Consider the following 4,551-nt stretch of genomic DNA (forward strand, 5'->3'; position numbering starts at 1 on the left):
ACGAGCTAATTGGACTCAAAAACTCCCAAACCTAAAGCCAGTTTTTAAAAACACTTTCTTCAAGCAGTGGTTGAGGAAAAGTCTGCATGATTTTTTTGCAGACAATGCTCCATCACATGCGTCAAAGTACTCCACTATGTGGCCAGGCAGTGAAGGCCTTACAGATGAAAGAATAATGAAGTGGCCCCCTAAAGAACCTGTGGTGAAGGAACCTTATGGTGAAGGAAAACAGTTCACATCTCTGAACAGAGTCTGGGAGGCTGTGGCTGCTGCTGCACAAAAAGCTGATCGTCAGCAGACTCCATGAAGGGAAGGCTTATAACTGTTACTGAAAAGAAGGGTGACGATGCTGGTCACTGATTTAGTTTTTAAATGTCAGAAATGTTTGTCATTTTTGAGTTATATGTTTATTATTCTAACTCAGTGGTTCTTAACCTGGGTTCGATCGAACCCCAGGGGTTCGGTGAGTCGGTCTCAGGGGTTCGGCGGAGCCTCTGCCGCGGAGGTAAAGACACACTTGTGTAAAGTCATGATGACCCGCCCCGCTTGGCCATCACTGGCTGCAGAGGATCATGTTACATTGCTCGGCCAATCAGGGCTGCGGGGAATTTAGTGCGCGCAGCATCAGCGGCTGTCGTAGTTGTACGTTGCGTGGTTTCTTTCTTAATATTTTAATCCATACTAAATATGTCGAGCAAAAAAGAAAATGAACAGACTTTGCTCTGAAGATGCACCTGCCAAGGTGAAGCCACGCCTCTCTGAAGCCACGCCTCTCTGAACTGGTCTCCCAAAAACAGCAGCAGGAGTCTCACTGATATGCAGGTATGTAATTTGTGCAATACTTTATTCTGGCCCCAAAAAAGTATTTTGTGGATTTAAAATGACAAAAAACAAACTAAATTTAAAATAAAAAAAATTAAGTTATTAAAAAATTTGTCATTCTTTGAAAAAAATCCAAATTTATTTTTAATTAGTAAAATAGTAAAAATATATTTTGGGGGCTGAAATTCTTTCATGGGGCCGAAATATTTTTGGGGGCCAGAATAAAGTAACACTGTAACTTGCTGTGAGTTCATACCTATGTCTTGAATTTGGAAAAAAAAAATTATTTTATTTATCACTAAAGAAGGGTTCGGTGAATGCGCATATGAAACTGGTGGGTTCGGTACCTCAAGAAAGGTTAAGAACCGCTGTTCTAACTTTAACGAATGACAATAAACAAGTGAGATGGGAAAATGTTCAGTTTTAATTCAGTTGCATAATAATTCTGCACACTAACAGTTGCCCAATAATCTTGCACACATAGATGTTGTCCTAAAAAAGACAAGATCTCACTTTTGCTTCCTTAAATATTCAGGTTTGAGAGGTTATTAACATCTTGGACTGACAGAGCACTGTAGTTGTTCAACAATAAAATGAATCCTAAAACTACAGCTAGCATAATAACTGTGTGTGTGTGTGTGTGTAGCTACCTTTTGGACCTAACTGCACTACATAACCATGTGGGGTTATTATTATTCACACTTTATGGTTATATTTTGGATGAAAAGCCTCAAAGGTTTTAATATTATGAGTATTATGAGTAATATTTTCAGTGAGTCTTTTCCACTTATAGTGAACTGTACCTTCAGTGACTTAGAGGTCAGAGGTCAACTTCTCTGGACTGGAACTGAAGCAGCTCCAGTCCACAGCAAAGAGCCTGAGAAAGTTAAAAAGCGTTTAGAGATGGACGGCAGCCATGTTGTGCCTCCATGTTTCACCATCTCACCTTGGTTCTGATGGTTCTGGTCAGGATGGGTCTCACTGGGTTCTGAATGGAGCAACCTGGAGCTGGTTCTGTTTAAACATTAAAGTAAAATCTCTCACTTTTTTTTCAGGTCTTAATTTGAGATAAACACAGCAGAACAGCGCCTCCTGGCGGCAGCAATAATCCTCCATTCATCACATAGAAACATTGATAAGTGTTCGGTTTTTTATCATTGTTTAAATGATTCCTAAATGTTTTGGATAATAATGGCTCTGGGTCTGGTTTCTATTTGGTTCTGGAAGGCGGGAACATGTGTCAGGTGTACTGGGGTAATGAGTATTAGTTTGTTCCAGCAGAACCGGTATGGTTCTGGGTTCATTCTCACCGAACCAGCCGGATTTTACCGCGCAGCGGTCTGAATGCGACCCGCATGGCGGCTCCGCTAACACCGGTCGGTCTGCCGGCGTCTCCGGCCCTCAAGGCGGGGCGGAAGCGACGCTTTCTGTTCCTATTCCAGGGTTAAGTCAAAGCTAATCATTAAAGATAATGTTTAGCTTTAATTATTTTATGTATCATATTAATAATTATGCAAATATTTAGAAATAAAACAGCTACACGGAAGTTAGCTTCGATGCTAACAAGCTCTTACCCTTAACGCCATGTAATTGAATACCGGTGGAACAAATCAAACAACCCACCTGTACCACTTGGTTCGGTGGCTGGCCTCACTGGTTCTGGTGAAACCTACCGGTTCGGTTCGCTCTGCTGACCTTCACCTCTGACGTAATGGTCGACATGTTAGCTTCCCGGAAGTTCCGTTGGGGTCCATCCGGGTCAGACCGAACGGAACCTCTGAGAGGATGAAACTGGTTCCTTTCAAACTTGTGGCGCCACTCTTTGGAGCTAAAACTGTCTCATAATTCACAAATTCACAGGACGAGATCCACACTTATATAACAAAAATATCTCTTGATTTCCAAGCTGCTTGCCTGAGTTGTGTGTGAATTTTGAGACTCCCCTGCCTCTCAATCCACAAATGATTTTTTGTTTTTTTTTATAAGTAATTTATCTGATTGGATGATCAGCAACCAATGAGATAGCTTCCTTGTTTCAACCAATCATATGAACGAACCCCCCATGTTTCAGCCAATCACATTAATCACATATCTCAGCCTGGGTTGGAGAAGGACCTGGACTGGGGGGCTATCATTTAGTAATGTAACTATATTAGTTGTGTTACCACCCCCACGAGGCATCATTAGACCCAAAAAGGTGCAACTAAGGAGCAGATTTAGAAGCTCACAGAAAGCTACAGAATTTGTTAAAAACTGTGAGCTGTGCTGAAGTAAATAAAATAGAGAAGTTCAAATTCATGCTGAGTGAAAATCCTTCCTAAAAGTGAAGATATGTCACAGATTTCAAAAGAAAATAAAAACGGGAAAACACGGATAATATAGAAAATAGCGCCCCTTCACTTCCGGAGTGCAGTGGTCATATTTCCAAATAAGGTATGAGACTGCCAGCGGTCCGTCCCGCCCCATTCTGTTTGCTGCAGCGAGGTGGACTTGCTGGCTTCTGACAGTATGGCAAGCCGTTTTAACATACAAATGCATTTTGACTAGACAAAACTACATTTTGACTTTCTGCAATGGTAATTTAAGATATCTGCATTTACATTCTGACTAGTAAGAATAATAATTCTAGATACCTTCAATTACATTTTGATGAGTCAAAATTCCTGTCAAGATATCTCAAATGACATCGATGAATGTGTCATTTGACGGGACACCTATCCGTAATTACAATGCAAGATATCTTGAATGTAATTATGACTAGTCAAAGTTAAATTTTTAGATACCTGAATTAAGAATTTTGGGGAAGCCAACGCAGCAAGATGGTGGAGAGCAGTGACGTGCAGTGAGGTTGGTGGCTGGTGAGGCTCTGACTTAATCAATAAAACCCCCTGCATGTTATTGTTCACATACGGAAATTTCACACATGTGGACAACACTGAAGGGCAAAAAGATTATACTTTCACATACCATCTACAGTACAGCCGCGCTGTCATGGTAAAAATAAACTACAAAGAGTCAAAACTCACTAAATCCACTGAAATCTGATTCCGTTATTTAGACCAGGAAGCATCAAACCCCATGATTTTATGATTTTAATATTTTAGTGTTTAAACCATGACACGTATCCTCAGACAATAAGCTAACACAAAATAAGGAAAATAGAAATAAAGGATGTGAAAACCTCAATGTAAATGTAGGGCAGTGGCTTAAATATGTCAGCGGATGCCACCAAAATGTTAGATTTGTTCTTTGAGTTGTGGAAGTTGGTAAAGTGTGTCCATTGAAGGACACCGTACTTGGCGTCTGTTACGGTGCGCTGGCAGAACAACGGTCAGTATTTGCTGGTGATCAGGTGTGGAGACAATCCCAGGTATATCAGTAGCTGCATCAAGGTGAGCCGCTACCTGAGGAGCTTTGGCTCTGATGGAGAACATGGAGCCATTGATCAGAGATCAGATTGATCTGCTGGTTTCTGAGCGTTTAGATTCATCCAGACTGATCATCCTGGAGCTCTGAGCAGAACTTAAAGCAGGTACCGGTACCGGTACCGGTCCAGCTGCAGCCGTCCTCCAGTGGAGCCGCCCGCTTTGTGAATGCGCCTTATGGACAGAAATCATCTGGACCCTGTAAATGTAACTTCTGCTCATGATTCCTGGATTCAGAAGAAACGTTTAAATCCCGGCTGATCGCTCTGCTGCTCCAACAGCGTCTGCTCTGAGATCTTTAGGA

General features: G+C 41.6%; 1 long non-coding RNA gene across 1 annotated transcript; it reads right to left on the minus strand.

Moving 5' to 3' along the window:
* Positions 1 to 1,081: 1,081 nt before the first annotated feature.
* LOC116717699 (uncharacterized) lies at positions 1,082 to 2,707 on the minus strand. The gene is made up of 2 exons (XR_004338789.1): positions 2,642 to 2,707; positions 1,082 to 1,199 (listed from the first exon to the last, which is right to left on the minus strand). It is a non-coding gene; the product is annotated as an uncharacterized LOC116717699 (long non-coding RNA).
* Positions 2,708 to 4,551: the final 1,844 nt, after the last annotated feature.

This window comes from Xiphophorus hellerii, chromosome 3 (assembly GCF_003331165.1).
Source record: "Xiphophorus hellerii strain 12219 chromosome 3, Xiphophorus_hellerii-4.1, whole genome shotgun sequence".
Taxonomy (NCBI): domain Eukaryota; kingdom Metazoa; phylum Chordata; class Actinopteri; order Cyprinodontiformes; family Poeciliidae; genus Xiphophorus; species Xiphophorus hellerii.